The sequence below is a fragment of the Bubalus kerabau genome, chromosome X, assembly GCF_029407905.1.
Source record: "Bubalus kerabau isolate K-KA32 ecotype Philippines breed swamp buffalo chromosome X, PCC_UOA_SB_1v2, whole genome shotgun sequence".
NCBI classification, from domain to species: Eukaryota; Metazoa; Chordata; class Mammalia; order Artiodactyla; family Bovidae; genus Bubalus; species Bubalus kerabau.
Window position 1 is genome coordinate 149,501,006 of NC_073647.1, and position 10,189 is coordinate 149,511,194.

The following is a 10,189-nucleotide window of genomic DNA, read 5'->3' on the forward strand; positions in this document are numbered from 1 at the left end:
TTAGGTGTCAGAGGAGCTCAAGGATGTATTGTACAACATGGTGAATAGAGCCAGTACTCTAATAACTATAAATGGAAAGCAAACTTTCTCAATTGTATAATAAGAAAGAAAAGGAAAGACAGAAGGGGGAGGAAGGAGGGAAGCAAGGAACGAAAATAATGGTGTTTTTGGAAGTCACAAAGCCAACATTGATCAGGCCCTTCTTAGCAAAGGAATTTAGTTTATTTTTTTTTAATTTTATTTTATTTTTAAACTTAACATAACTGTATTAGATTTGCCAAATATCAAAAAGAATCCGCCACAGGTATACATGTGTTCCCCATCCTGAACCCTCCTCCCTCCTCCCTCCCCATTCCATCCCTCTGGGGCGTCCCAGTGCACCAGCCCCAAGCATCCAGTATCGTGCATCGAACCTGGACTGGCAACTCATTTCATACATGATATTTGACATGTTTCAATGCCATTCTCCCAAATCTTCCCACCCTCTCCCTCTCCCACAGAGTCCCTAAGACTGTTCTATACATCAGTGTCTCTTTTGCTGTCTCGTACACAGGGTTATTGTTACCATCTTTCTGAATTCCATATATATGCCTTAGTATACTGTATTGGTGTTTTTCTTTCTGGCTTACTTCACTCTGTATAATAGGCTCCAGTTTCATCCACCTCATTAGAACTGATTCAAATGTATTTTTTTTAATTGCTGAATAATACTCCATTGTGTATATGTACCACAGCTTTCTTATCCATTCATCTGCTGATGGACATCTAGGTTGCTTCCATGTCCTGGCTATTATAAACAGTGCTGCGATGAACATTGGGGTACTCGTGTCTCTTTCCCTTCTGGTTTCCTCAGTGTGTATGCCCAGCAGTGGGATTGCTGGATCATAAGGCATGTCTATTTCCAGTTTTTTAAGGAATCTCCACACTGTTCTCCATAGTGGCTGTACTAGTTTGCATTCCCACCAACAGTGTAAGAGGGTTCCCTTTTCTCCACACCCTCTCCAGCATTTATTACTTGTAGACTTTTGGATCGCAGCCATTCTGACTGGTGTGAAATGGTACCTCATAGTGGTTTTGATTTGCATTTCTCTGATAATGAGTGATGTTGAGCATCTTTTCATGTGTTTGTTAGCCATCTGTATGTCTTCTTTGGAGAAATGTCTGTTTAGTTCTTTGGCCCATTTTTTGATTGGGTCATTTATTTTTCTGAAGTTGAGCTGTAGGAGTTGCTTGTATATCCTCGAGATTAGTTGTTTGTCAGTTGCTTCATTTGCTATTATCTTCTCCCATTCTGAAGGCTGTCTTTTCACCTTGCTAATAGTTTCCTTTGATGTGCAGAAGCTTTTAAGGTTAATTAGGTCCCATTTGTTTATTTTTGCTTTTATTTCCAATATTCTGGGAGGTGGGTCATAGAGGATCCTGCTGTGATGTATGTCAGAGAGTGTTTTGCCTATGTTCTCCTCTAGGAGTTTTATAGTTTCTGGTCTTACATTGAGATCTTTAATCCATTTTGAGTTTATTTTTGTGTATGGTGTTAGAAAGTGTTCTAGTTTCATTCTTTTACAAGTGGTTGACCAGAGTTCCCAGCACCACTTGTTAAAGAGATTGTCTTTAATCCATTGTATATTCTTGCCTCCTTTGTCGAAGATAAGGTGTCCATATGTGCGTGGATTTATCTCTGGGCTTTCTATTTTGTTCCATCGATCTATATTTCTGTCTTTGTGCCAGTACCATACGGTCTTGATAACTGTGGCTTTGTAGTAGAGCCTGAAGTCAGGTAGGTTGATTCCTCCAGTTCCATTCTTCTTTCTCAAGATCGCTTTGGCTATTCGAGGTTTTTTGTTTTTCCATACAAATTGTGAAATTATTTGTTCTAGCTCTGTGAAGAATGCTGTTGGTAGCTTGATAGGGATTGCATTGAATCTATAGATTGCTTTGGGTAGTATAGTCATTTTCACTACATTGATTCTTCCAATCCATGAACATGGTATATTTCTCCATCTGTTAGTGTCCTCTTTGATTTCTTTCACCAGTGTTTTATAGTTTTCTATATATAGGTCTTTAGATTCTTTAGGTAGATATATTCCTAAGTATTTTATTCTTTCCGTTGCAATGGTGAATGGAATTGTTTCCTTAATTTCTCTTTCTGTTTTCTCATTATTAGTGTATAGGAATGCAAGGGATTTCTGTGTGTTGATTTTATATCCTGCAACTTTACTATAGTCATTGATTAGTTCTAGTAATTTTCTGGTGGAGTCTTTAGGGTTTTCTATGTAGAGGATCATGTCATCTGCAAACAGTGAGAGCTTTACTTCTTCTTTTCCAATTTGGATTCCTTTTATTTCTTTTTCTGTTCTGATTGCTGTGGCCAAAACTTCCAAAACTATGTTGAATAGTAATGGTGAAAGTGGGCACCCTTGTCTTGTTCCTGACTTTAGAGGAAATGCTTTCAATTTTTCACCATTGAGGATAATGTTTGCTGCGGGTTTGTCATATATAGCTTTTATTATGTTGAGGTATGTTCCTTCTATTCCTGATTTCTGGAGAGTTTTGATCATAAATGGATGTTGAATTTTGTCAAAGGCTTTCTCTGCATCTATTGAGATAATCATATGGTTTTTATTTTTCAATTTGTTAATGCGGTGTATTACATTGATTGATTTGCGGATATTGAAGAATCCTTGCATCCCTGGGATAAAGCCCACCTGGTCATGGTGTATGATCTTCTTAATGTGTTGTTGGATTCTGATTGCTAGAATTTTGTTAAGGATTTTTGCATCTATGTTCATCAATGATATTGGCCTGTAGTTTTCTTTTTTTGTGGGATCTTTGTCAGGTTTTGGTATTAGGGTGATGGTGGCCTCATAGAATGAGTTTGGAAGTTTACCATCCTCTGCAATTTTCTGGAAGTGTTTGAGCAGGATAGTTGTTAGCTCTTCTCTAAATTTTTGGTAGAATTCAGCTGTGACGCCGTCTGGACCTGGGCTTTTGTTTGCCGGAAGATTTTTTATTACAGTTTCAATTTCCGTGCTTGGGATGGGTCTGTTGAGATTTTCTATTTCTTCCTGGTCGAGTTTTGGAAAGTTGTACTTTTCTAAGAATTTGTCCATTTCTTCCTCGTTGTCCATTTTATTGGCATATAATTGTTGATAGTAGTCTCTTATGATCCTTTGTATTTCTGTGTTGTCTGTTGTAATCTCTCCATTTTCATTTCTAATTTTATTGATTTGATTTTTCTCCCTTTGTTTCTTGATGAGTCTGGCTAATGGTTTGTCAATTTTATTTATCCTTTCAAAGAACCAGCTTTTGGTTTTGTTGATTTTTGCTATGGTCTCTTTTGTTTCTTTTGCATTTATTTCTGCTTTAATTTTTAAGATTTCTTTCCTTCTACTAACCCTGGGGTTCTTCATTTCTTCCTTTTCTAGTGGCTTTAGGTGTAGAGTTAGGTTATTTATTTGACTTTTTTCTTGTTTCTTGAGGTGTGCCTGTATTGCTATGAACATTCCCCTTAGGACTGCTTTTACCGTGTCCCACAGGTTTTGGGTTGTTGTGTTTTCATTTTCATTCGTTTCTATGCAAATTTTGATTTCTTTTTTTATTTCTTCTGTGACTTGTTGGTTATTCAGCAGCGTGTTGTTCAGCCTCCATATGTTGGATTTTTTAATAGTTTTTCTCCTGTAATTGAGATCTAATCTTACTGCATTGTGGTCAGAAAAGATGCTTGGAATGATTTCTATTTTTTTGAATTTACCACGGCTAGCTTTATGGCCCAGGATGTGATCTATCCTGGAGAAGGTTCCATGTGCGCTTGAGAAAAAGGTGAAATTCATTCTTAATTGTCAGTTATTTTGAGACTATGGAACAAAGAAAATAAACTTTTGTTACCTGGGGCTGCTGAAGCTGTATCGTTTGCAGATTTTATTTTTTAAATCCCTTTATACTTTTACAGTCATAAATAGATAGAATAGGGAAGTTTTGGGGGAGACACACTCTCCCTGCCATGTGACCCATCGGAGTTGACTTAGAGAGATGAGGATGGCAGGGAGTACTTCCTCTTTAGGGGAAGTACAAATGCCTCATTTCTCCCACCAAAACATCTGAATTGCTCCCCATCCTCCGCTAGAGGTGTCAGGATGGGGCTTTGTGATGTCAAGGCTCACCCAGGGCCACCATTGGCTGGGGAAGAGATTTGCTGACCTCATAAAGCATGAGGGTGTGTCTCCCTGGGGAGGGGTATATATAGGGGTGCTCAGGGGCTCTGGAGCAGACCACTGGGAGGCCTCAAAATGACTAAGTGGACTGGGAAGCCCCAAGGCCTCAGAGTAGTTAGGAAACACCTGCCTCCTGTTCCCCGGGACAAAAGGATGAAGACCTCCTCTCAATTGAGGCCCAAAACAAATGTCAAGGTGAGCTGAACCCACCCAAACTCCTCTTGCCCATTGACCCCACCCCATAAGACCCCCTCCCCTGTCCTTGCCTGGCACATACCCCTTCTCTGCCCACACCCCTTCTCCTGAAGCTGTCGTTCCCGGCCACCTTCACCCTCTTCCCCAAACCAAGGCCATTCTCTACCCTTCTCTTGTTTTCTCCAGGTGGCCAGGGCAAGTGCGAGAGGGAATAATCACCTTCAGGCAAAGCTGCCCAAGAAAACTTCTCAGAAACCGCCCACCACAAGGAACCTGAGAAAGATCGGAGGCTCAAAGCTCTGTAGCCAGTGTTCCCAGGTGAAGGAAGAGCTGCATCAGAACGGACCAGAGGAGGTCCCAGAGAGTGTGGAGACCCGTGTCATTCGAGTGGGACCCGTGGGCAGCCAGTGACTGGAAGTCATGGCTAGGGACCTCAGAAATCTTCGAGGCTCTTGCCGCTGAGTACTGGCCAACGGTACCGACGTTGACTATTATACCAACTGCATACATTAAGAATGCACATAAAATCAACCTGATGTGAAATTCTGTTTGTCTCCGAGTTCTCTGAGAGTGGGGGCAGAGAGGGCAGGGCAGGGATAAATGTGTGAAGAGGGAGGGAGATGGGTCCTGTGGGGTTGGAGATGGGACCAGAAGGTCCAGTTTGCCAGAAAGTGGGGGGCGGGGGGAAGAACTGGTTCCAGACTCAGCTTCAAAGATACACATCCCATGGGAGAAGAGGAAGAGGTCTTGGTGTTTCTCTGCGTGAGGGCAGAGATGGAAACTGAGCCGGGGAGCCGTGTCGTGGGCGGTGGCAGTGCCATTTGCTAAAAAGGCATAGAGGGAAGTTGCCCCATAAAAAGAATGGAATCTGGACATTTGCAGCAACATGGAAGGTACACTATTAAGTAAAAAAACTCAGACAGAGATAGACAAATACTGTACGATAGCACTTACAGAATCTGAAAACACCACAAAATAGAGAATGTAACAAAAATGGAGGCTGACAGATACAGAGATCAATCTACTGGTTACCAGAGGGGAGGGTAAGAGGGAGGGGCAACAGAGGTGGCCGAGTGGGAGGCACACCGTGTTAGGTGTCAGAGGAGCTCAAGGATGTATTGTACAACATGGTGAATAGAGCCAGTACTCTAATAACTATCAATGGAAAGCAAACTTTCTCAATTGTATAATAAGAAAAAAAAGGAAAGACAGAAGGGGGAGGAAGGAGGGAAGCAAGGAACGAAAATAATGGTGTTTTTGGAAGTCACAAAGCCAACATTGATCAGGCCCGTTTTACCAAAGGAATTTGGTTTATTTTTTAAAATTTATTTATTTTAATCGGAGGCTGATTACTTGACAGTGCTGCAATGGTTTTTGCCATACTTGGCATGAATCCGCCTCGGGTGTACATGTGTTCCCCATCCTGAATCCCCCCTCCCACCTCCCTCCCCGTCCCATCCCTCTGGGCCATCCCAGTGCACCAGCCCCGAGCACCCTGTCTCATGCATGGAGCCTGGACTGATGATCTGATTCACATACGATAATATACATGTTTCAACACGACTCTCTCAGAGCATCCCACGCTCGCCTTCTCCCGCAGAGTCCAAAAGACTCTTCTGTGCGTCTGTGTCTCTTTTGCAGTCTTGCATACAGGGTTATCATTACCATCTTTCTACATTCCATATATATGCCTTAGTAGAGTGGATTGGTGTTTTTCTTTCTGACTTATTTCCCTCTGTATAATAGGCTCCAGTTTCATCCTCCTCATTAGAACTGAGTCAAGTGTCTTCTTTTGCATGGCTGAGTAATATTCCATTGTGTATATGTTCCACTGCTTTCTCGTCCATTCATCTGCTGATGGACATCTAGGTTGCTTCCATGTCCTGCCTATCGTAAACAGTGCTGTGATGATCATTCGAGTCCACATGTCTCTTTCAATTCTGGTTTCCTCGGTGTGTATGCCCAGCAGTGGGATGGCTGGGTCATATGGCAGTTCTAGTGCCAGTTTTGTAAGGAATCTCCACACTGTGCTCCATAGTGGCTGTACTAGTTTGCATTCGCACCAACAGTGTAAGAGGGTTCCCTTCTCTCCACACCCTCTTCTGCATTTGTTGCTTGTAGATGTTTGGATAGCAGCCATCCTGACTGGCCTGAGATGGTACTTCATTGCGGTTTTGCTTTGCATTTGTCTGATAATGAGGGATGTTGAGCATCTTTTCATGTGTTTGTTAGCCATCTGTATGTCTTCTTCGGGGCAAAGGAATTTAGAATGGGGCAGTGGGCCCCACAGGTGGGGCAGGGGGAGTAGCCCACATCCCGTGCAGGCAATACTGGGGAGCATTGCCCAGGAAGACTTTTATTACAAGAATAAAACCAAGTAAACACTGGTTCTGTTTTCATTACCATCTCCATACTCCACTATTCAAAAATAATGTCAGTAATTAAATACTTTTCCTCTGCAACACCAAATTCTGTTGGTTGAAGTTTGAAAAGCTTGTTGTCATATATGTCAGGTTTTAATATTTTACATATGATTCACAAGGTACAAAGTTTCAGTGTACATATATACAAATGCACACACGCATGAGTGTGTGTATACATATCCAAACACATACACATATGTGTGTATAGGTATACATATATAAATATATATATATATATATATATATATATATATATATAAATTCATACGGCCACAGTCTTAGTACTTCTCTTTAAAAATTCATTGTCTTCTATGAGGGAGTTCATTAAGAGAAGACCCTGTTCAACAATTGTCACCAACACAGGCTGCCATGGTTACCACTGCTCCCTTCCACAGAGCATCCTTCATGGTTTGCAAGGCCTCGAGATCACTTCCTGCACAGCCTGCAGTCCCCGAGGGAAGGGACTAATACACACCCCACATTCAAACAGTTTTTTCTAAATACACAGTGATACCACAGAAATTGTCAAGGTAAAGACACAGGATGTGCTTTTATTTACGTCTCCATCAGTGAAACAAAGTATTCACTGCAAGGTGCAAACTTTTTTTAGCTTGAAAAGAACAAAATCGTCTTATATTTGAACACAAAGGATCTTGTTGAATTTGAAAAACAGGTTTTATTTGAAATTCATTCTTAATTGTCAGTTATTTTGAGACTATGGAACAAAGAAAATAAACTTTTGTTGCAGATTTTTTTTTTAAATCCCTTTATACTTTTACAGTCATAAATAGATAGAATAGGGAAATTTTGGGGGAGACACACTCTCCCTGCCATGTGACCCATCGGAGTTGACTTAGAGAGATGAGGATGGCAGGGAGTACTTCCTCTTTAGGGGAAGTACAAATGCCTCATTTCTCCCACCAAAACATCTGAATTGCTCCCCATCCTCCGCTAGAGGTGTCAGGATGGGGCTTTGTGATGTCAAGGCTCACCCAGGGCCACCTTTGCCTGGGGAAGCGACTTGCTGACCTCATAAAGCATGAGGGTGTGTCTCCCTGGGGAGGGGTATATATAGGGGTGCTCAGGGGCTCTGGAGCAGACCACTGGGAGGCCTCAAAATGACTAAGTGGACTGGGAAGCCCCAAGGCCTCAGAGTAGTTAGGAAACACCTGCCTCCTGTTCCCCGGGACAAAAGGATGAAGACCTCCTCTCAATTGAGGCCCAAAACAAATGTCAAGGTGAGCTGAACCCACCCAAACTCCTCTTGCCCATTGACCCCACCCCATAAGACCCCCTCCCCTGTCCTTGCCTGGCACATACCCCTTCTCTGCCCACACCCCTTCTCCTGAAGCTGTCGTTCCCGGCCACCTTCACCCTCTTCCCCAAACCAAGGCCATTCTCTACCCTTCTCTTGTTTTCTCCAGGTGGCCAGGGCAAGTGCGAGAGGGAATAATCACCTTCAGGCAAAGCTGCCCAAGAAAACTTCTCAGAAACCGCCCACCACAAGGAACCTGAGAAAGATCGGAGGCTCAAAGCTCTGTAGCCAGTGTTCCCGGGTGAAGGAAGAGCTGCATCAGAACGGACCAGAGGAGGTCCCAGAGAGTGTGGAGACCCGTGTCATTCGAGTGGGACCCGTGGGCAGCCAGTGACTGGAAGGCATGGCTAGAGACCTCAGAAATCTTCGAGGGTCTTGCCGCTGAGTACTGGCCAACGGTACCGACGTTGACTATTATACCAACTGCATACATTAAGAATGCACATAAAATCAACCTGATGTGAAATTCTGTTTGTCTCCGAGGTCTCTGAGAGTGGGGGCAGAGAGGGCAGGGCAGGGATAAATGTGTGAAGAGGGAGGGAGATGGGTCCTGTGGGGTTGGAGATGGGACTAGAAGGTCCAGTTTGCCAGAAAGTGGGGGGCGGGGGGAAGAACTGGTTCCAGACTCAGCTTCAAAGATACACATCCCATGGGAGAAGAGGAAGAGGACTTGGTGATTCTCTGCGTGAGTGCAGAGATGGAAACTGAGCCTGGGAGCCGTGTCGTGTGCGGTGGCAGTGCCATTTGCTAAAAAGGCATAGAGGGAAGCTGCCCCATAAAAAGAATGGAATCTGGACATTTGCAGCAACATGGAAGGTACACTATTAAGTAAAATAACTCAGACAGAGATAGACAAATACTGTACGATATCACTTATAGAGTCTGAAAACACCACAAAATAGAGAATGTGACAAAAATGGAGGCTGACAGATACAGAGATCAATGTACTGGTTACCAGAGGGGAGGGCAAGAGGGAGGGGCAACAGAGGTGGTGGAGTGGGAGGCACACCGTGTTAGGTGTCAGAGGAGCTCAAGGATGTATTGTACAACATGGTGAATAGAGCCAGTACTCTAATAACTATAAATGGAAAGCAGACTTTCTCAATTGTATAATAAGAAAGAAAAGGAAAGACAGAAGGGGGAGGAAGGAGAGAAGAAAGGAACGAAAATAATGGTGTTTTTGGAAGTCACAAAGCCAACATTGATCAGGCCCTTGTTAGCAAAGGAATTTGGTTTATTTTTTAAAATTTATTTATTTTAATCGGAGGCTGATTACTTGACAGTGCTGCAATGGTTTTTGCCATACTTGACATGAATCCGCCACGGGTGTACATGTGTTCCCCATCCTGAACCCTCCTCCCTCCTCCCTCCCCATTCCATCCCTCTGGGGCGTCCCAGTGCACCAGCCCCGAGCATCCAGTATCATGCATCGAACCTGGACTGGCAACTCATTTCATACATGATATTTTACATGTTTCAATGCCATTCTCCCAAATCTTCCCACCCTCTCCCTCTCCCACAGAGTCCCTAAGACTGTTCTATTCATCAGTGTCTCTTTTGCTGTCTCGTACACAGGCTTATTGTTACCATCTTTCTAAATTCCATATATATGCGTTCGTATACTGTATTGGTGTTTTTCTTTCTGGCTTACTTCACTCTGTATAATAGGCTCCAGTTTCATCCACCTCATTAGAACTGAGTCAAATGTATTCTTTTTAATGGCTGAATAATACTCCATTGTGTATATGTGCCACAGCTTTCTTATCCATTCATCTGCTGATGGACACCTAGGTTGCTTCCATGTCCTGGCTATTATAAACAGTGCTGCGATGAACATTGGGGTACTCGTGTCTCTTTCCCTTCTGGTTTCCTCAGTGTGTATGCCCAGCAGTGGGATTGCTGGACTATAAGGCAGGTCTATTTCCAGTTTTTTACGGAATCTCCACACTGTTCTCCATAGTGGCTGTACTAGTTTGCATTCCCACCAACAGTGTAAGAGGGTTCCCTTTTCTCCACACCCTCTCCAGCATTTATTACTTGTAGAC